At 40.9% G+C, this 24122-nt stretch overlaps 1 pseudogene; it reads right to left on the minus strand.

Moving 5' to 3' along the window:
* Positions 1–20291: 20291 nt before the first annotated feature.
* Eef1g-ps12 (eukaryotic translation elongation factor 1 gamma, pseudogene 12) lies at positions 20292–21622 on the minus strand (annotated as a pseudogene).
* Between the last annotated feature and the right edge of the window lie 2500 nt (positions 21623–24122).

Raw genomic sequence — 24122 nt, forward strand, 5'->3', positions numbered from 1 at the left:
CAATCACAGAAAGACATACATGGTATGCACTCACTGATAAGTGGCTATTAGCCCAAATGCTTGAATTACCCTAGATGCCTAGAACAAATGAAACTCAAGACGGATGATCAAAATGTGAATGCTTCACTCCTTCTCTAAAAGGGGAACAAGAATACCCTTGGCAGGGAAGAGAGAGGCAAAGATTAAAACAGAGACTGAAGGAACACCCATTCAGAGCCTGCCCCACATGTGGCCCATACATATACAGCCACCCAATTAGACAAGATGGATGAAGCAAAGAAGTGCAGACCGACAGGAGCCGGATGTAGATCGCTCCTGAGAGACACAGCCAGAATACAGCAAATACAGAGGCGAATGCCAGCAGCAAACCACTGAACTGAGAATAGGACCCCCGTTGAAGGAATCAGAGAAAGAACTGGAAGAGCTTGAAGGGGCTCGAGACCCCATATGTACAACAATGCCAAGCAACCAGAGCTTCCAGGAACTAAGCCACTACCTAAAGACTATACATGGACTGACCCTGGACTCTGACCTCATAGGTAGCAATGAATATCCTAGTAAGAGCACCAGTGGAAGGGGAAGCCCTGGGTCCTGTTAAGACTGAACCCCCAGTGAACTAGACTGTTGGGGGGAGGGCGGCAATGGGGGGAGGGTGGGGAGGGGAACACCCATAAGGAAGGGGAGGGGGGAGGGGGAGAAAAAAAAGAAAAAAAAAACCAGTTCCTCATGTTGTGGTAAGCCACAACCATAAATTTACTTTTGTTGTTGTGGATTGATGTCTATATGCAGTTGAGGGCAGGCACAAGATAAGGCAAGGCCTGTGACTGGACAGTGAAAATGATAGGTAGATTGAGAATTTTAGAGACAGGACAGAGAGGATGGAGAGGAGAGGAGAGGAGAAAGGAAGACAAGGACGACCCACATCCATGTGGCTTTAAATAACAACAGGTAGCTATGGATATCATATAAGAGATAGATAATTATAGGACAATTTGTCTTATCTAGGAGGGGCAGTTATATCAATATCAATTGTCTCGGTTTATTGTGTGGATGTTTTATGGGGTGAGAATTTACTGATATAAATCTGATTGATAAATTACAAGCCTCAAGAGTTTTGATTTTACCAGGTTACAGGATTTGTGACAACTAACCACAAGATGGGTGGTTGTTACCTGGGGCTGGCGTGGCTGCGACCCCCCAAGAGAACTTAATGGGTTGGTGGAGACATTTCAAGAGCTGTGGGTCAGAGAATCTGTCCAGTGAGACCACTGGGGCCAGAGAGTAGCCGGTGCCAGCATGGGATGGAAAATCCCCCTTTATTATTTCCCACTACATGTTGCTACTTCATAACTGTACATTCGCTACTGTAATGAATCATAATGTAAATTTCTTTGGAGATAGCAGTTTCCTAAAGGGATTGAACAGATTGAGAACCAACGCTCTAAAGTTTCATTTTCATCTCATAATGCAAAATACCTTTAGTTCATCTCTAAAAGGCCTCATCGTCTTTAACAATCCCAACACTGTTTAAAAACAAAGTCTTTTTCAGAGGCTCAAGGCAATCTCTTAACTGTGAGCACCTATAAAATAAGCAACAGGATGCAAACTTCTAATACAGAGTACTACAAAGTAAATATTCCCAGATCAAAATGAAGGAAGGAGGACACAGCTGGAAATGACAAGGCCAAAACAAGGCTAAGCACAGAGAGAGAACTCTTAACTTTATGCCTGCCCTCCTTGGTTCATGAAAGAATCATCTTGGATCTAAAGGGCTTGGGTAGTTCCACAAATCCAGGTCTACTGTCTGCAGTAATATCTTCTCTCTTAAGCCAGCTCCACTGCGTGCCTACAGCTTTTCTCAATCAATATCCTATGGTCCTGACATCTCCAACATCCTGGAGTCTCCATTTCAACTTAGATTTCACCTGCAGAGCCAAATAAATGGGCTCTCAGAGTCTCCTTGTGATAAATCATGCCTGACTCCATCCCGGGCTTAAAAGCTATCTTATACCAAAGCCAAACTAGATTCATTTCTGCTTATGATTAAATCTGGTTTTTTAATAGTATAAAATAGAGTTTATCCAGGGCATGGGGAGGGGAGTTGAGAGGGTAGTAGAGGCAGAGAGAGAGAGAGAGAGAGAGAGAGAATAGAAGTAGAGGAGTAGAGGCTGGCCATGAGCACGTGGAGAGAGGGGTGAAAGGGAATGGGGAGAGAGGGGAGAAGGGGCAAGGGGACAGAGCAGGAACAAGAAGGCAAGATCAAGAGTAAGAGTTAAATCCATTTTTAAAAGGATAATCTATGCCCTTCCTATAACCTTGACTACAAATGATTCTGTACTGCCTATATAGCATCCATGCCACTGTTCCCAGAGGTTGCTGTGACCACCTCATGGCCTATGTTTCATGGTATGACCAACTTACTATGCTTATGTTCTGAATCCATAACTCTGCTTATTAGCCTACCAAATCCCATGTTTGGAAAACCCCTACTCTTGAGCTATAAAAACCTTCTTCCACAAGATGGGCAGGACAGGGCCAAATGAAGAAGACATCCTTCCCATTTAAGTTGACCAATAATTTTAAATGTTGTTCAGGGTAACCAATCGCAGTTGTCCAACTCAGGTGACCTCTGAATTCTCTGCCAAAATGTTTATAAAAAGTGTGTGCTTTGTGAGCTTGGGGTCTCCTCTTGCCTGCATGCTGGGGAACTCCAACGTACGTTGGAACAATTAACCTCTTGCAGATTGCAGCGATTCTGGTCTCTGTGGCCTTATTGAGTGGGGGTCTTCCAAAGGACTCTTACATCATGTTTTCATACTGGTTTTAAATTCCATCAACTTGAATGTGAAGACGAAACATCACATATTTAAGTATTAAGTGGCTAGGAAGAAATATAACAGATATTAGAATGTCTATAAATAAGTGTTATGACAACATTCATGCCACTAAGTGATAAAGAATATGTTTAAAAATTACTGGCACTGAAAAAAAGAGAGAAATTTTAAGATCCTGGGCCCCAAGCCTAACAATAATTACTGTCTCAATTAGAACAGCCTGTAAGACACTCGAAAGGTTGGTTTCACAGAAAAGGGTGGGGACAGTCATTAGATCTTCCCTAAGATCTCAGTGCTCACTTCTTGCTGCCTCCATCCTCCCAGATGCACACAATTATACCCCAGATGAACATGTTTGGGGAAATGTGCAAAAGAATAAAAAAGGTGGAAAGTTAGCTGAAGGAATTTCATCTGTGCAGCAACGTGGATATCACCATCCACACAGGGGTGTGTCTTTACATTTATGTGACTGCGTGTGTATGTGTGAGAGGGGGTGGCACTTGTGTTCCTGTTTCCTTCACCCTACTTAGGGTGAAATAAATATTTGTTTACATCTCCTGAAAAAAAGTTAATATAACAGAAATACAAATTGGTAACTATTTTTAAAATTGAAACTGTAGTCAATCTTTGATAAAAGAAATACCTAATCCAGATATACTTATTGGAAAGTTCCACCTAAATTCTACTGAAAGGAAAAAATAGAAACAAACATATCCAGAGTTGTTTTGTTTTAAGAAAAACACACAGCAATTAATTGGTGATGATTTATTGGTGCGTACTTTATTCTAAAGACTTAAAGGGGTTGATATACGAAGGAAAATTTATGAGAGAACTAAAACAACCTGACTCCAGGACAGGGAACTGGGCAAGTCCATGCAAGTCAGTTAATGGAAAAAGTCGCCGGCCTTGGGCAGCCAATCAGAAGCTGACCCACCATCAGAAGCTTCCCCACTACCTGGCCTGAGGCAAGATCAGTGAGTCAACAGTTTCCAGCCCTCCCCCTCCCCCAACAAGCTTTCTGAAATGTCCCCAGTGCCCTAGCCAATCCCAAAGAGCCCCAAACCACTAGAGATCGAGTTAACCAATCAAAATAAAGATCACCTACCCCTCCCTAGAATTCCCTTTAATCTTTAAATTGACTGCAAGCCCACCTGGGCATCTCAATCTTAATAAATAGTAGACCCCTGCATGCTGGACTTCTACAGAATAAACTGCTCTTTGCTTTTGCATATTGTTAAAGTCTGGAGTATCATTCTTTGGTGGATCACAGATCCTTACAGTTATAAATTTTAACTTGAATGCCAATGTTAAAAGTCCTAAGGAAAATAATAGCAAACACAGACAAGTAGCATATTGTATTTTAGAAATAGCCAATTTAGACATTTGAGCAGTATATTATTATTAGCTTAAGCATACGATTTCAAATACAAGAATAGCTTGTCTCTGGTTAACTTGTTAATCCCTCAAGAAGAAGGGTAAGAAGAAGACAGCTACCACAGTTTTGAGCTAAACTTGAAGCAAACATTATTAAATACTGGCTAAGATGATGGATGCTGGCCAGGTCCATACCCAGGAATCCCATAGTAAGGCTCTGAATTACGTTACCTAGGGGCTTATAAAGGCAAAACCCACAAGGCTCTGTACTTCCTGCTTTCATCCAATCAGGGCAAGCACACATCTTAGTGTACTTCCTGCCTATATACCTCCCACATGCATGCAAACAAATACATACTATGCAGTTGGGGCAACCAAGCATGCTTTCAGAAGCAAACACATGTGGTTTGTTATCTTACAGGCCCCAGCATTCCAGAAAGTTATCTGTCTTTGGGAAAATAGTGCTTACAGGTTAGAGGCCTCTTTTGTTTTATAGAACTTGTGAATACAGTAATTTAAACTTACAACGTAACATCATCCCTTACATTTGCCTCTGAGTTGTGTACTGAATCAATTTCTTGACTCTGTGGTAGGTATCTGTTTATATTGAAATCTAATAACTGTCCGCTTAATGGCACCCACATAGAAATTTGTGTATCTAGTTAAGGCATAAATGATGCAATGGCCGACCGTAATTAGCCTAAAGAGAAGGATCAAAGAGTAGTCAATGCTTTATCCATTTAGCAGAACTCCATTGATCAATGTTGAAACTCTGAACTTTTGAAAAGTTGGTATAACAATAGCATAGAAGGGGAAAGAAACCTGAGACATGTTTCAGATGTTATAAACCTTAAATCACAACTCACTTCTACAACAAGACAGATAAGACACAGAACCAGACCAAGAACCACAGGTGGGCCATGCAATGCCTTGTTTTTTTGCCCTGGATGGATGACTATTGGGTCCCATTGAACCCCTCTGCATCCAAGATCAGGATCGCAATAAATACATATATCACAGAAAATTGCTTTGACTTACTGAATGTTTGCTGCTTTTTAAAGCATGGCAGTTCACTCTGACAATCCACAAAACCAAAAGTCTGCCTTAGAACCTTGGAACTTCTCAAGGTGAACACCTCCTGAGGTGGCTCTTTAGCCTCAGAGTCACAGCATAAAGGTCCAGCTTTACAATTTGGTGAATAGTCTGATTTAACTGGGTCTCCAGAAAATGTTAATTTTTGAACCAAATTTGAAGCAAGCTTTATTGAATGTTGGCCAGGGTGATGGATGCTGGCCAGGTCCACACCCCACCTGGGATTTCCAGAAAATAGCACTAAATTACATTGGTCAGAGGCTTATAAAGAAAAGACCCATAGGCTCCATACTAACCACATTTGTCCAATCAGAAGCAAGTAAACATTCTAATATACTTCCTGCCTACATATTTCCTGTCTATGGGTAGTCAAGCACATCCTGTGTAGTTGGGGCAACCAAGTGTGTTTACAGAAGTAAAAACCCATGGGTTATTATCTTATATGAACAGTAGGCTCCAGCATTCTAGATAGTACCTGTCCTTGGGCAAATGGAGATTACAGGTTAGAGGTAATTTTGTTTTATAGATCTCATAATAAGTACAGTAATTTAAACTTAAAACACAATGTTAGCTGCACAAAGTACCATGTAGTTACAGCTATATAGTGTAGAAATTATATATACATACATATATATATAATTGATGGCATAAAGATATACAGAAGCACACAAAAATTAAGATTAAGTTTTTGAAATAATGGAGAAATACTAAGAGAAACAAGTTACATGGTATATCTATCAAGGTTCTTAAGGAAGACAGAACCAACACACACACACACACACACACACACACACACGTATATTCATACTATTATATCTAAATCATATAAAAATAATTTCATGAATGTAACCAAATAGACACACGACATTTTAAAGAGTTGGTCTACATGACTGTAGGATTTTGCAGGCCTGAAAACCCCCAGTCAGGAGCTGTTTGTCTTAAGACAGAACTTCCTGTTATTGGAAACCTCTGTTCTAAAGATTGTTCATCTGATCATATGAGGCTTACCAATAGTACAGAGAATATTCTCACAGATGAGATTAAGTAAAATCGACTGTAGACACTAACCACATGTACAATACTACCTCCACAGCAAACCCTACTAAGTTATTTGATGGAATAATTGGGTAGTAGAGCCAGCCAAGTTAACATATAAATTTGCCATTGTGACTCTACCTTTCTAATACACACACTGAGGTCACATGTTTGCACTATCTAGAACCCAAGCAGAGAATCATAGTCTTTTCAACTTGAAGCACCCAAGGGAGAATCAAAGATTTCTAAAGAAGCTGCAAATTTAAAATAGAAGTTTAGAAGTGGAGAAAAATCAAAGAAATCTCCAAACTTGTGCATGACTTCCTTTCAAGTTCTTGGCTGACTCCCGAATCACACATTCTTGAAAAAGCGCTGAGTCATTCAGAGGAAGGGGTATTCAAGTCCAATGAGAAAGTGATTGGTTACTTCTAACATTCTGAGCCTCTACTGCACCACTGGACTTGGCATTATTATAGTTCACATGGCTCACAGATGGGATGATTGTTAAACACTATTCTTCCCTGTAGCATGAAAAGAATCTCCCAGGACAACAGAAACAAAAAAAAGATAGCCACAGGGATATAGTTTCCAAGTCATAGCAGTTCGAGTTTGCTGTGTCCCATGAGGCAAGAGTGTGGCAGGAGTGAGAATTTACCATCAAGCTCTGGAGGGGGAGCAAGGAAAATGGCAGTAGCCTGCTCATCATAGCTGTAGAGAACCTAGTATACAACTACTGTACTACGTAGACATAGTATTAAGCTCTCTCCTAAGTTCTTACTTTCACGACCATAGGTAAATACATCCCTCATCCCTCATCAAAGAGAGAAGCTTCTTTCTGCATTAGATGATGATTACTACATAAGTCCATCATGTGGATGCAGCAAGTAAGACAGCATGGTGTGTTCGCTCTAAGGGGGAAATATAGACTACATCCAGCCACACCCTCCATACCCCAAGGCTCTGGGATTATCATAGAAGAGGCGACAGAGAGTAAAAGACAGAGGTAGGAGACATCAGCATAGAAATAGTAGTTTGGTGACATAGCAGGACCAGTGTACACACGACTTAAATTGAGTATGACTGCTTGCATAAAACACAGTCAAGCCCATAAAAATCTCAGTGTGGATGTGGAGGTTCATGAAGTCTTACCACTAGCTAAGAAGCTATTTGCAATTGGTGGTTATTGGATGAGGAAACATAAGTTTTCTTCAGAGATGTGGGCCCGACAAGTTACCCGTATTCCAGTAGATGATCCTATTTCCATGCACATACAGCCCTCAGTAGACTGGTGGGTTTCACAAAGGAGAGGGCAGGGGAGGGAAAGAGAGAACACTAGAAGTTGAAGGGGAAGTGGGGAGGGAGTAGGAAAGGAGTTAGAGAGCATGGAATGAAGGATGGATTTGATCAAAACATGGTATATACCTATATGTAATTCTCAATTTAAAAATGTCCTTTGGAAGTAACAGCTAAAATCAAAACCCAAAGATTTCATGGTTGCCCCTCATAAGGGACATCAGATTAAGTAATTTTACATTTAATAAAAATTAAATTAAATGTTTGGACCACACTATATTAGAAGAATTTAGGAACACCTAGGATTGCTATATATGGGGGTTGGGGATTTAGCTCAGTGGTAGAGCGCTTGCCTAGCAAGCGCAAGGCCCTGGGTTCGGTCCCCAGCTCCGAAAAAAAGAAAAAAAATAAAAAGGATTGTTATATATGAAAGTAAAGGGTAACTCTCAGAATAAGTGTACACCAGCACAAGGAACAGATACAAAATACCTTCCAACTAAACAGAAATAATTACTCTGAAGAGAAATATAAAATAATATAGAGTAGTTATAATGTAGCATGCACAGTATTCAAATTCTAAAAAATTCATTAAACATGGGAAAAGACAATAAATGAGGCCCAATGTTATAAAAAAAAAAAAAAGCAAACGGAAATGGAACCAAGATGACTGCATACTACAAGTGGGTAACATGCTCTATTAAAATGTAGGGAAAAAATTAGCATCATAAACAGATAAGAAATTTCATTATAGAAATAGATAATATGAACGACACAAAATGGAAAATCTAGATTTAAGGTGTATGATTTCTGGAGAAATAAGGAGACTCTGTGTTCTTAATATCAAAACAAGAAGAAAAGATCAATTAGTTTAACAACAGAAAGAATAAACACAGTTAATCTAAGGAACAAGAAAAACTGAGAAGAAATTCCCAAATTACCTGTGGGAAAATATTTAGGAATTTAATATTTGAATAAATGAGACAGACCAAAAGGAAAAGCAATAAATGAATAAAGGCTTACTTGAAAAATAATTGCCCAAACATCCCATACATAATTTAAAAAGAATTAACTTATAACTTATGCATGCAGAGCTCAATGGTGAAGAGCTTGGCTTTAACTCCAACAGCCTTACATTTACTTCCCAGTGCCAGACAAACATGAATTCACTGAATACAACCAAAATGGTTAAAGAAATACAAGAAGGGTAAATACAGACACACCCAGACACACAGACACAGACAAACACACACGGGCGCAGACACACACACACACACACACACACACACACACACACACCACTGAAACTTGGCAATTGTTCTGTTTGCTTATGGAGAAGGTTACACATAAATGGGATACTTCACGCTGATATTTGCAGGGACCATGAAGAGGGCTGAAGAGAGAATGCAGGGAGAAAAGGCCCTAAAACGTCTCTACAATAAAAACATGAACATGATCATTTCTTTAAAATAATATGTAACAGCACATAAGGGGAAAGGGAATGCGTGCAGAGACAGCAACCAAAATGTTAACAGTACATGTTTCAGTGTGACCTTTCCTTCCTTCTGAATATTTAATAAACTAATGGAATTTATTACAATACTCATTTATTATTCATCTAATCAGCATTTTTAAGATCTTTTAAAGATATAGAACCAAGCTTCTGTCAGGGGCCTGAGCTCTCACCTGTCCCAGTGATATTCCTTGTACGGCTCTCCCAGTCTTTCCAGGAAAGTGCCTCACACTGACACTTGACCCGGAGCTCACTTGTACAACACAGGAATAGGACACATGGAGATAGCCTGCAGTTTAGGGCTGTGATCAGCTTTGGAATATACATGCAAAAGCTATCTTCATAGGGGTTTAATGAACCCAGTCAGCTTACTTCTGAGAAGGATTACAGCTCACACTCAAATGTTGCAGATCAGACTTACAAAGCCCAGCTTGTGGTTTCTAAACTAACCATCAAAAGGAGTAAATTATTCAGTGTGACCCTGGTCAATCACTGAAAATATATTCAGTGCCCGCATGCCACAAGAGGGCACCAGATCTCATTATAGATGGTTACAAACCACCATGTGGTTGGTGGGAATTGAACTCAGGACCTATGAAAGAACAGCCATCATTCCATCACCTCAAAAATATATCTTCGGTCTGACTTTTCTGGGCACTTTCGAGTAAATGCATAACAAACAAAACAGCCAGGTACTTTTCCCATTTTGAAGGTTATTATCCCACTGAGGAAAACCACATACTGAGTTAATGAAATAAGTAAATCACAACACCATTAGAAGGAGATAAGCCTAAGGAGTAAATTAAGGAGAGATCAAGATAGGGAGAATCAGAAGTGGAAGGCAGAGAAACAGGCCTCAGAGAAAAAATTGTACAGAAAAGAGGTCTGAGAGGGAACTACATGGGTATCCAAGGGTATCCAGGCACTTGAAGTTTATTTACAAAAAAAGTAGATACAAAAGACTTGCAGGAGCACGGTGGTCATGTCTTGGGACCATAGAGGATGACAGTGAAATACTAAGGGTAAAAACATGAGGAGAAGTGGTCTTCTAGGCCATTGTGAGGCTTTGGTCTGAAATGGGAATTTGACTCACGATAATTATAAAAGCATAGTACCCAAAACCAAAGTAGAAGGAATCGAGTATGTTTTATGGGAAAGAAAATAAATGTGATTCTCCAGTCAGCATCACATACAAAGAAAGAATCCACAACTTTTACTTAATGAAAGATAAAACAGAAAAAAAGGAAAACTATCAGAATATGTAACTGTGATCTAGAAACATCCTTTTAAATGCTTTAGAGGAATCAATCTTAAATTATAATGTGTTAAATATGATACCATCAAAAATAACTGTGCCTGATTAATGGATAATACATTAAAGTTAACAGCACTGGCAGGTTGTAAGAAAATATTTGTGATATCTAAAATGATTTACAAGTGCACATGGAACTCTTTTAAGTCAACAAGAGACAGATATCCCAAGAGGGAAATAATCTGGGCAAAGTATAAATAAGCAATTAAAATAGAACAAGCCCCAGGAGCAAACAAGAATTAAGAGACATTCTGTGATTACACACCACAGAAGCAAATGAAAATAATAATATTATCTTCTCCTAGCAAATGCAGTTAAAAGACAGAACTCAGTATTTCCAATTGTGGGGGAAACGTGGGAATAAAAGTCACACATGCCAGCAGTGTACTCTGTTCTGGGAGCTATCAGTGGGCACCCACTCAAGCCAAGGCTGCATGTGCTTTATGACCCAGTAGTTAAGCATAAAGAATTTCTCCCATAAGTCTAGAAGTGTCCTACATGAGACTATCCTTCATAGTCTCATTTATGGTGAATGGATCAGAGCAATTGGAGTGTCCAACACTGACTGGGAAAATGGTAGGGACCCGTAAAGTTTGTGGAGGCCCTAAGGAAGGATGAACTAAATGTGGTGGTAGCACATTGTCCACAGCTTTATTCCCAGCACTCAGGAGGTAGAGACAGGTAGATCTCTATGAGCTTCAGGCTAGCAGGGATGCATGGTGAAACCCTCTCTCCAAACAAGCAAACCAGAAATAATGAACTAGAAGTTCACAGACACCAAGTTTGTGTCAACTTGACACAAACTGTAGTCATCTGAGAGGAGGGAGCCTCAACAGAAAAAAATGACAAGGTAAGATCAGGCTGTGGGCCTCCTGTAGAGATTCTTAATTAGTGATTGATCGAGGAGGCCCCAGTCCATTCTGGGAGGAGTCATTTCTAGGCTGGTGGTCCTAGATTCTATTAAAAAGAAAAAAAGGCAGGCTGAGCAAGCCATGTGGAGCAAGCCAGTAAGCAGCACTCCTCCACGGCCTCTGCATCAGCTCCTGCTTCCAGGTTCCTGCCCTGTTTGAGTTCCTGCCCTGCCCTCCTTCAATATTAGTGGAAGTGTAAGCCAAATAAACCTTTCCTCCCCAACTAGCTCTTTTGATCATGTTGTTTTGTTGCAGCAATAGGAACCCTAACTCAGACAAATAAGCCACAACTATTTCCGTAAATATGAGTATAGAGTAAAATATATTTCAAGGGAACACATGTCAACAAATGGCACAACAAACATAATAGGGGAGCTGTGGAGAGTTAAATGGAATAATTAAAGTGGGAATGGGCATAAAAGGCACATGTAAATAACTAATGGAACTGCTCATTCCTTTTTTTTTAAAGGCCTTGAGGAAAATGCCTCAGACAGAGGTAAGGGACAAGTACACAGGTAGAAAAAAACATATTTGAAAGAACAAAGGAAAAGCTAACAACTTCAGGGGACGAGAGTATGTCAAGAGAACTAAGTTCAGAACATAAACTGGCTATCTGAACTTGGTATGTTTTTATTTCCTTCTATCTAAATATTAGCTGTAAATGTTATTAGTATTTAATCAATGATTTGACACTGGGACTCTGGATCATAATTAAAAAAAAACATGAGTTATGTGGGCTAAAATAAAAAGAATCAAATGGTTGAAGCTCTTTCTCCTAAGTATCTTCTACCAAGTGCAACTAACATCTCTGGGCACTTCCTGTGGCTCTGTGATGTCATTTCCTTTTGTAGCTGCTAGTTCCCTGTAGTATTTGCACTTTACTCAACCTGGGCTTGCCTCATAACAGATGTGATTTCCAGCTGTGTCTATATACCAACCACAGCGTGTTCATTAATAACAATTATTAAGTACTTTATGTTACAAATTGAGCCTGTGGCAACAGAGAAAATTTCATCCAGCCATTTGTTTTATGGCCTCTTGTCAGAGCGAACTATAAATTCACATTATCTCAACATTATCAGCCCTGCAAAATGAATGTAAGCATGAGTCATAAATAAAACTACCAAACAGCTCAATCATTCTGGAAAGAGCAGAGCATAAATTAACATTTGACGATCTAATGTTACGTATGAACTTAAATAATAGCTCAGGCCTTCCTGTCAGCTAATTATGCAAAGTATTATTTTTAAGACTTAGATTTTTTGCTGCTTGGCTGGTGCGTACATTGAGACCTACAATTAGAGCACGATAAATACATAATCTGCACATTGCCCTTCCGGAACCCATGAGAGTTTCGACTCGTGATGTATAAAGAACTATGAAAATAGAGAAAGCCATCAACCGAGAGAATGCCTCTTAGCCTCTTAGGATGACAGGGCAGAGGAGACAACCACACATCCTCAGAATACTACAAATCATGGAAGAAATTGAGGAGGAGTAATGGAAAATAAATAGTGCACTGCACATGTCACAGGCACTTGGATAGAAGTCCGTATGGACATGAAGTCAATACACTTGGCTGTCTCTCTACATACAGTCCAAAGCATTTCATATGAGGAAGGCAGATAAGAGAGAGAAACACAGAGAGCTAAGCTGTAAGAGAAAGACCAATGTGAACATTATTGAGAGTCTACTGGAACTCAAATATATACATTAGTGATTAGACATCATCTTTCATATTTAAAAATGAAATTGTAGTCCCGAGAAGGCAATGAAGTAAGAAATCCAGCTAGTTTCTGGAAAGAATATGGAGTCCAAGCCTTACATGCAATTTGGGAGCACAAACAATAACCCCAAACTTATTACAAATTTATTTTGTAGACAATACTTCCAATAAAAGTTCTCCCAGAACTACTTCAAGTTATAAAATGTTTCTCTAATACACTTACAATAATTAATTATATTATTGCAAAATTTAGACATACATAGATGCTCAAATCTGTGTGCAAGGCTAGGACATGTGCTAAAACACTAAAAGTCTTTTCCAGTAGATGAGACTGCATATTTTCAGCACCTTAATAACCATATTTTCTAAAATTTCTTTTAGTAGGTAAATGTAGTTTACAGAAAAACATGCCTAGTGTAAATTCCTGTTCATGTAATTTCCAAGGCCATTGGCGTCCTGTATACCATGGACTTGCCTAACCTTGTTTCCCACAAAATCCAATATAATACGGATCACATCTATTTCCATGGTGCCCCTGAATCATGCCCTCTTTCTTTCCAAATAAGGTTTTCTCAAAATTTGGTTTTCTATATGTGCTCAAGGTAACAAATCTGTTGAACTATGTCAAAGTTGGCATCCTAATGAATTCAACCTCTGCCTGAAAGCACATAAAAACAAGTGTATTCCATAAACCATTAATTCTCCTCCAAAAAAAACAAAAACAAAAAGAAAAAAAACAAAAAACAGGCTTTGCCAGACATTTCTTAAAGCACATCAGTTGATACATTGAGAGGCCAGAGCATCTCCATGTTAAGCTCACACTGCCCATCTTAGAAACCCTGACCTAAGGTTGAACTCAAGTTAACTAATGAGCCAGCACCTAGCACCAGTTTCCAGGTTACTCCCCAACAAATCTGCGCTTCCGGATTCCAAACCTGCCCCTGGTACTTCACATCCTAACAACCACCAATCAGAAGAAAAGCAGAAGTTAAGTTTATGGTTTGGCTCCCAGCACCAGCCAATTATATTAAAGACCATAATGGCCCCTCAATCAAATGTATACCAGGCTAGATACCCCCACTTCTTGCCTCTATAAGTACTTGCTTAAAATTGAGCTTGGGGTTACACCCTCTGTTCTACTGCATCAGAGACAGCGGTATGGCCCAAGCTCCGGCTTGTAAATAAAGATCCTAGTGTAATTGCATCAGAGTCGGCTCCTTGATGGTCTTTTGGGGTTCACAAGCACTTTCTGGCATAGTCTCATGGCTCAAAGCCCTGTGTTCATCCTCCATAGTCAGTTAGGTTCCAGCAGTCCTACTGTGTCTACTTACTGTTTTCTGCTGTCTACTGAGCTCTCGCCTATCTTTAGATGCATTTTCCTCATTAACTCCTTCTCTTACATCATGCCTTCAGACTATGAGGGTTTCCAGTTCAGTTCTTGCACATGCGAAAAAGGAAAACCAATAAAACAGTCTGACTTTTGATATAAAAAACTGTGAGGTCTCAATAATCAACCACTGTAAAATGCTGTGTTTGTCTTATAACTTCTGCAACCTCCCTGTCCACATTTAGATAACAAGGGTTACCAGTGCTCTGTCAGACGTTTTTTAACAACTGAAAATTATGGTTATTCGTTCTATGTGCTTACCTGAACCCAACATCAATAAATTCTATTTTACTTCCAAAATACACCTTGAGTGATCCGCAGCTGTTTTTCTTCATCAGCCCCCAATTAAGACAAGTGGCTGTGACCTCTCATCTAGACTCCTAAAATAACATCTGACTCTTTCTCCCCATCCACTCAACCCTTCATCCCATTACACACACAAAAGCCAATCATTTTCTCAAAGCAGTCTATCAAAAAATAATTAGCTCTAGGATCCAGAATCTCCAATGGCTTCTTTAATAGACACAGCCAGTTCAGCTAGTTGCACAACACAGAGAAAATGAAGTTCCACTTAAAGCTGTGGACATAGAGAAGAGACGGGGAGCTTGCATGAAGTATATTAATGCCAGAGGACACTGAGTGCCCACACATTTAAGGGGTGGAGGTGAGAGTTTTTACTGGTCAAATTCACATAGCCTCCAATCACAATCTCAATGAAAGATTGTCTAGGATAGGCTGATCTTTAGGCATGTCTGTGGGGGAATTATCTAGGTTATGCCCACTAAGGTGGGAAGACCCACCTATAATGAGAGGCATCTCTCTTTGCACCGAGATCTCAGATTGTATCGGACTGCAACACTTGAGTAGAGCATCTCTGCATTAGCTCCTTGCTGACTGCTTTTGACTGTGCGTGTCATGTTACTAGCCGCTTCAACTTCCTGCTGCCCTTACTTCTTGGCAATGATGGACTACGTAACCTGGAATTCTGAGCCAAATAAACCTCTACTCCCTTAAACTGCTTTTACCAGACTAGTTTGTCACTACCACAGGAAACAAGCTCAAACAGAAGGTTGATGGAGAGCCTCTCTGATTCATAGACCTAGATTTTTCTTCCTAGCTGTTATATTTACAGAAGATGATTATTAAAGCAATGCACTGAACACACTGAAATGAATAATTACCCACTAAACAAGTAAAAGGTATCTGGAGCCATCTAGGTTGCCTCTACGATGATTAGTGATGTTCACAGACCACGTATGCTTGGAGTATGGAGCAAGCATCTCCCGCTTCTTATTTCGTGTACACTAATCTTTCCAATGTTTACTATACGACAGAGCCCCTTCCAATCTCCCTATCACGAATACATGAAAGACCCAGTTTTGTTTGTTTGATTTCTTGAATCTTTCAGCACTTTTCTACATTTATGTCTTATTCATCACCTGAAAAATTTATGCAGAGACCCAGCCATGTTGAAGTGAGTCTGTCAGACTGACAGTAGCGTTTGACAGAAATGAATTTGCATGAGTAGCTGGGGAGTCTCCTGAGAAACTACTCCCTATTAGAGTAGAGAGAATACCAGTTCTGAAATGAACTCAGCCCATTAACATTATTCATTGAAACAAAAAGCTGATTCTGAGAAGAGCTGGGTCTGTCATGAGCGTTTATTCATCCCAATTCCACATGCTGGAAGATCTGTGATTTAGAGGCCACTGGTTACAAAAAAAAAAAAATCAGTAATTGCTTTTTCACTTCAGGGAAAACTGGCTCACGATACAGAGAAAGCTAAGTCAGATCCCCACAGTGTTAAGTACTGTTAGTCACTTATCCAATATCCATTTCCCTCTTCCTCTTGGTTCAGTAAGCTTGGTTTTTTTGTTCTTTGCTTTTTGTTTTGTTTTATTTTGTCTTTGTCTGAAGTGGCCATTGTCAGGCTAAACGCCTGCTTCCCCTCCTCCTTGGGTGCTCAAGGGTATCTATTTAACAGATGCATTCATGGCAAATGACAGATGTACAGCAGTTCCAGAAGAGATTATACATTCTTTAAAAAGGCAATGGCTGTATTTCAGTCTTTTTACTCTTTCTCATAACTTCCCTCTTAATTTAAATACAGACCTGATGCCTAGAACTTCACTCGCTGTCATCTAACCATAAAAATGACAAGATGCAAGAAAGGACAAGAGACTCAAAAATACAGTCCAGACACCAACAAGGCACTGACCAACTACTTCAGATACTTATGCTTGACACAACTTGAGCCTGCTACGGATAATGTATGAGAAAATTCAACATGCTCAAGACACCTGGGGATCTTATATTTACAGAATTTTATTCATCACCAAAGCTAAGAAGTCCTCAAAATTCCACAGTCATGGGGTGGCTAGGGAGACATCTTTTGGGTTAGTATTTCACATATTGTGTGTGAAGTGTATATGAGATACTTTTTTTCCCCATTCCTCCTCCTTTCCAAATAAGCAGCGGTTGAGAGGAAAGCAGCAAGCACACTGTGATGGGACTATAGGATCTGAAATCCTGACAGAAGATAATGAGGAAATGTTTTAGTGTATACTTCTCGGTCTAGGAAAGGTCAAGTCATTCAAGATGATCAGCAGCAATATTAACGTCCCAAAGAACATAAGCACTAGGAAATTTTGTCCGTCAAGCTCTTTGCTGTAAAGGAAAGAAAGCACTTGATTCTTCAAGCACTCATGGAACCATCCTGTAGTTCACTTTTTGAGTCTTAAGGAGCTAAGAAGGATCAACACAGAAGTTGATTGTGCAGTTTTACCAAAACTCAAGAGCTGTTCTGCTCACTGCAGTAGGCACTAGACACAGGAAGCTTTTTACATTCAAATAAGTTACGTAACATGTAAAATTCAGTTAGCTAACTACCCTAGCTACTTGAAACTGTTGGCATCGCAGAACATGGCTACTACTGCAAACAGTTCTATTGGACAGATCACTCTAGAGCAGTGATTTACAATGTGTGGGTCACGCCCCCTTTGGCAAACATCTATCTCCAGAAATGTTTACATTATGATTCATAACAGTAAGAAAAGAAGCAACAAAAATAACTTTATGGTCGAGGGTCACCACAATATGAAGAACTGTATTAAAGGGTCTCAGCTTAGGAAAATTGAAAACCACTGCTCTAGGGAGTAAGAAAAGAAAGGGCTGTGTGGCTTAGACGATCTTTGGTAGATGACCTCTGGGTTCAGAGGCACTAGAAAGCAATTCCACCTGATAGTGATTTTCATCAAGTTCATGAATTTCTGTATTTCTAATGTCCAGTCAGGAAGCGATTGCTCGGAGAAGCCAGTCCCTTACTCAGTTTGATACAACTTGAATTTGTCCTTCCCTTTGACAACTCCATCTGCCTGGGGCACATCTCATTGTAGTCCTATTTCAATTCCAGCCAAGCTCGATGATTTCTATAATCTCCTACACTCATTAAAATCTCTGGCTCATTCAAGAAAGTTCTTACAGTTCCCATGTATTTATGGTTCATGCTAAGACAGCTCCTTTTTCTCTTTATTGCTGGCACTCAGTTTCCTAGCCTAATCTTCCAGTCAGAGCCCAGCCATTGAAAAGATCTGCCCTATCTCGGAGAGAGAGCAGGAGAGAAAGACAAGCCCTAGTTATGTGACTGGCAACATGGACAATGCTGGTGCCCCTCAAACCATACTGCTTCATGTTACCAATACTGGTTACTGACCTCCTAATTGTGACAGTACACTTGGTTTTTTAAAAAAGCAGTTTATGGGATGAAGGGTTTATTTTGGCTCACAGTTGGCAGGGAAGGCTCAGAGGTAGAAGCATGAGGCAGCTGGTCACATAATGTCTGTAGTTGGCAAGCACAGAAAAATACTCAGCTTGCTTTCTCCCTTTTTCCAGTCTGGGACCCCTATAGAGCAGTGCAACCCACATTTCAGATATATCTTCACTGCTCAGTTAAACTTTTCTAGAAATGCCCTGACAGACATACCCAGAAATGAGTTTCCATGGTAACTCTAAATCCTTTAAAGTTGACAACCAAGATTAACTCCCTGCTTTAGTCAATGTTCTCTGGAGAAGCAAAGCAGATAAGATAAATATATATATTAAGAGAGTTTATTAGATAAGCTTATGTTAAAATAGTAACAACTATGTCCCACCCCTGAGAAGTTGAGAATCCAGCAATTCTTCCGCCCTTGAGGCCAGGACGTTTTAGCAACTGGACTATTCTCACAGGGGTTGTCCGAGTATCAGAGCGTCCCACAACCCAATTTTTGTTCAGTTCATGAGACTGAGTGCTGCAAGGCCCTGGGTTCGGTCCCCAGCTCCGAAAAAAAAGAAAGAAAAAAAAAAAGAAAAAAGAGAGACTGAGTGCTCAGTGGTTCCAATCTGGTGCTCCAAGTGTAGAAAGTTCCTGGAGAGCTGCTCCTTAGTTAACTATGGAAACCTGGAAACATTGGTTCTGGTATCTGCAAAGGTGTCCTTGGTAGTATCAACAGGATGAATCAGCTCTGAAGTAAAAGGGAAAGCCAAGCCAGCAAAAGGTGAACCATCTTTCTTCTGCCACCCCCTTTTATATCTGGTCTCCTACCCATATCTGGGGTGTGTCTTTCTACATCATATAAGGGTATCAGGATAACTCTCCAGCTATAGCTTCCTAACCAGACGATTCTAATTTGTAGCAAATTGACATTAAAACCAACCATCACATTATCACAAGTCCACTCCTTGTCACCTTGACGCCTAAATACATGACTTTTAAATTAAAGCATCCCACCTCTGGCCACTTTAGGGCTATAATTATCTTGTAATGCAAAGTGAACTCACTCCAAATTAAAGCATCTCCACAGCCCCATCCTGTTTGAAAGACAAACATTCAAGTCTCTTCTGAGTTTCAAGACAATCATTGAACTCTGAGCTCTTGCAAAATAAAAGGCTACATGATCCTCATACATTAAGGCAATGAATAAACATTCCCATCCCCAAAGGGAGAAATGAAGGCTTAATAAGAAAATACAGGACCAGGGAAAGACTGATGGCCAACAGGTAAAACACCAAATCTTATTGTTTCATGTCTGGCATCTGGGGCTCATGATTGAATCATAGTGGGTCAGTGGGGCTTGGGTAGCCCTACCCCTCCAGCTCTGTTGCTTGAGCTCTAAAAGCCAGTGAACCGAGGCAGTATAGGGCAAGGTCAGATTCTCTGACAAGAGACCATGAGGTACCATTCTGTGAGGGAAGGTGAAGACTACGTTTCAATTGAGATCCAAGAATAGTGGAGATGCCAGGATCTTGGGTCCAGTGCAGTCAGCACTTGTATGGAATGGTGGAATACATGCCATCCCTCTTCAGAAAGACCTTTCTTGAACCACCCTCATGGATATGTACAGAGGTGTTTTTCATGGTAAGTCTAAACAAGTTGACATTCAAGATTAAGTTTCACTTTGCCTCTGGTCTATGCTGTTGAGATTCTCTTATATTATATTACCTTATAATATCCTGGGAGAAAGTTTACCCTCTATGTTCATGACCTGCATCTTGAAAGAGATTCTTTAATATCCTCTCAATTGTACCAGAAAGATAATCATATTGTAAGCCCACATTATCAGTCTAAGCTCCAAACCCTGGAGTGTAGGGGTCACATCACTCAGCCAAACATCCATGAAGCCTCCCGCAACTTCACTACTGTACCCCATCATTCAGATTCTTTTCCATTCTGCTTAAACACATGTATGTCTTCAACTAAGCTTTCTTTTTTTTTTTCAATGTTCAGTTTCTTTTAATGACCCCCATCTCCCTTGAAGGGTAGGTGTAGGCAGCTAGGCGACTGGCAAGACATGTTCATTTGAAGATCTTGCCTTGATTGACGACTTTGCCCACATGCTGGAAGGTCTCCAACGAGGGTCTGGGTCTCCTCGCTACCAGGATCCAGTTTCTGCCATGTATATGACTCATAGTCCACCTGTCAATCTGGACTCAGCGGAAAGGCAAGATCTTGGCCTCGGAAGACCCAAACCCCAGAAATGGAGCTGCTGTTGTTGGTTCCAAACAGGATAATACTAGCAAAGGCATTCTTTCTCAGTTTGTCCAGTCGCTGAAACATTCCAGTGATGAGGTTACAACTCATGAAAGTCTAGGTGAGCTCTTCAGGGAAGTGGTACTCAGCCCACCACAGGGACCAGCCATCTTTATCAAAGTGTTCCCAAAAATATGGCAGCGCCACAGAGAGGGTACAGAGGGTACTCATTGGAGTACTTTCGCTTAAACTCATCCAACACAAAGGTACTCTTGGGCAGGTGAGCGAAAGGGTCCTTGGCCTTGGGCTCAGCAGCCAATGCCTGCTCACAACCATCCATCTCTTCCTCAGGAGCTGGGGCAGCTGCCTTTATTTCCTCTTTTCTCTCAGTCTGTGGCTTTCTGCTTCTCTTCTCGTGAGCCCTTTTCTTTCCTCGGGGTATCCTTTCTTGGCTGGCTCTGTGAACTTCTTAGCATCAAACAGCCATCTTTTCACACAGCTTCACCTCCCCCAAGATGGTCCTGAACTGGGGCTGGTTAATGCAGGTAAGGAACCATCGGTTGGTATTGGGGAAGGCCTGGCAAAAAGAAGGCTCTAAGACCTGTTTATAGAGCCACAACAGGGTACAGACAACTGTGATGTCAGCCAGTGTCACTCTCTCACCAACCAGAAAAGTCCGTGTCTTCAGGTGAGTGTCCAGCAGCCCCAAGATTCGCTTCACCTCCTCTTCGGCATTTTCAGTGGCCTGCTTGTTGTGGTGCATGATGCCTAAGGTGGGAAACATCCAGGTGCTAGCTGGAGGGACAATGTCACTGTCAGCAAAGCTCACCCACTGCACCACCTGAGCTGCTGCCTCTGGCGTACTTCCCCGCAGCTCCACATTGCTTACGTAATAGGCGATGGCATTGCTCTCAAATACGCAGAATCCGTCATCGCCCTCAAAGGCTAGAACCTTGCCGGCAGGAAATCTTCTGAGAAATTCGGGGGTGCTGTTGGTTTGGCCGAAGTGGGAGTGGGGTGGTGCAGAGAGCACAGGGACCTGAGTCCCGCTGTACAGAGCAGCGATGAGGGCCTTGAAGGCCCTCCAGTTTTCAGGGTATATGTACAGGGTCCCAGCCACCAAGGTGATTCTGCAGAGAAAGGGGGTTCAACTAAGCTTTATTATTTCATATGAATAGAGCATAGCAAAAATATTAACCCTCCCATGGTAAATATAAGCTACACTTAGGTCACAAACTATCCTCTTTCTTAGAGACGTTCTCCTATCCCCTCATTTCTTAGATACATAATTAGAAAATACCTTTCATCACTCTGGACTCTTTTTTTCCTCTGTTGGGTCTTTTTTTTTGCCCCATCTTTATTAACTTGGGTATTTCTTATTTACATTTCGATTGTTATCCCCTTTCCCGGTTTCCCGGTCAACATCCCCCTAACCCCTCCCCCTCCCCTTCTATATGGGTGTTCCCCTCCCCATCCTCCCCCCATTACCGCCCTCCCCCCAACAATCATGTTCACTGGGGGTTCAGTCTTGGCAGGACCAAGGGCTTCCCCTTCCACTGGTGCTCTTACTAGGCTATTCATTGCTACCTATGCGGTTGGAGCTCAGGGTCAGTCCATGTATAGTCTTTGGGTAGTGTCTTAGTCCCTGGAAGCTCTGGTTGCTTGGCACTGTTGTTCATATGGGGTCTCGAGCCCCTTCAAGCTCTTTCAGTCCTTTCTCTGATTCCTTCAACGGGGGTTCTGTTCTCAGTTCAGTGGTTTGCTGCTGGCATTCGCCTATGTATTTGCTGTATTCTGGCTGTGTCTCTCAGGAGAGATCTACATCCGGTTCCTGTCGGCCTGCACTTCTTTGCTTCATCCATCTTATCTAGTTTGGTGGCTGTATGGGCCACATGTGGGGCAGGCTCTGAATGGGTGTTCCTTCTGCCTCTGTTCTAAACTTTGCCCCCCTATTCCCTGCCAAGGGTATTCTTGTTCCCCTTTTAAAGAAGGAGTGAAGCATTCACATTTTGGTCATCCTTCTTGAGTTTCATGTGTTCTGTGCATCTAGGGTAATTCAAGCATTTGGGCTAATAGCCACTTATCAATGAGTGCATACCATGTGTGTTTTTCTGTGATTGGGTTACCTCACTCAGGATATTTTCCAGTTCCATCCATTTGCCTATGAATTTCATAAAGTCATTGTTTTTGATAGCTGAGTAATATTCCATTGTGTAGATGTACCACATTTTCTGTATCCATTCCTCTATTGAAGGACATCTGGGTTCTTTCCAGCTTCTGGCTATTGTAAATAAGGCTGCTATGATCATAGGGGAGCATGTGTCTTTGTTATATGTTGGGGCATCTTTTGGGTATATGCCCAAGAGAGGTATAGCTGGGTCCTCAGGTAGTTCAGTGTCCAATTTTCTGAGGAAACTCCAGACTTATTTACTCTGGACTCTTTAAAAGGTACACTTAGAGATTCTTTATCAGCCTCCAGTAAGATGTCATGTTTAATAAGACTCTGTCTTTTTCCTCTTACCTCTTCTGCCTTTGTATAACACATACTAGAGGGACAATGCATTTTGTTCCACCTTATGTTAATCAGCTATCACATTAGTAAATAACTGAAATTAATATGTAAATAAACAAATTAGTATAGAGAGAGTTGATTTTGACTCACAGTTTCAGAGTTTTCTGGTTCCTTTGTGCCTTTGGCAAGACACATCCTCATTGTGGAAACATAAGCGGAACAAAATCATACATAGCACAGCTGAGAAGCGAAGGAGAGGCAATGAAGGGCTGGGGTCCCATATCCCCTTTAATGGCATGCTCCAATGACGCAGGCTTTCCACTCCGCCTCACCTCACCACTGTTTCCAAAACACCCGATAGCACCAGGATGGTGACAAAGCTTTAATGTATGTTAAAGTTTGGGGAGACATTTAAGATCTAAACTATAGTATACTATGTCTTAGAGTGACAAACCCTCACCTGAAGACCATGATGAATGCAGCGGCCCTGGAAGACAAGGCAGATGTTATTAGAACCTCATGAACATGTCTGATTCTGCTCTAAATATAAAAAACTCGTAGAACTGGAAAGAGACTTTTTTGATGGAGGCTGCCATGGTTTCATGTGTTTGTGAATCTTTGTGAGTCTTTGGCTTTTCTCGTATATTTTTTCAATTCATAGTCAGGAGATGGATTCACTCCGTGAACCATTGCCAAGAACACAGTTATGGGAAGAAGAACACCCTTTCCTGGTCGAATCTGTTTCCTTTCACAGAAATTCCCTGAGACACAGGACAGAAAGTAACTGTCTTTTGGGTGCTCAGAGCTTTCATTGAGGGTGTAGAAATGAGTGTCTACCTAATGCAGTGACACCCCAATAATAGCACTTCCATATGCACGGAAGAGGAACGCCTGTAGGATAGACAACTAAGTTGCTCCAAGACCTGCAAGTTATCTGTGTTGGTTAATGATTGCCAACTTGTTAGAGTCTACACAATAAGCTACTGGGTATGTCTGTGAGGACATCTCTAAAAGAAGACAATTGGAATTGGAAGACCCCCATGTTACCATGTGGATGTCATTGCATATGTTAGGGTCCTAGACTGAGCAAAAAGAAGGTGAGCTAAAGCTCCACATTCATATTTCCTGA

Source organism: Rattus norvegicus, chromosome 8, assembly GCF_036323735.1.
Source record: "Rattus norvegicus strain BN/NHsdMcwi chromosome 8, GRCr8, whole genome shotgun sequence".
In the NCBI taxonomy this organism is placed as follows: Eukaryota; Metazoa; Chordata; class Mammalia; order Rodentia; family Muridae; genus Rattus; species Rattus norvegicus.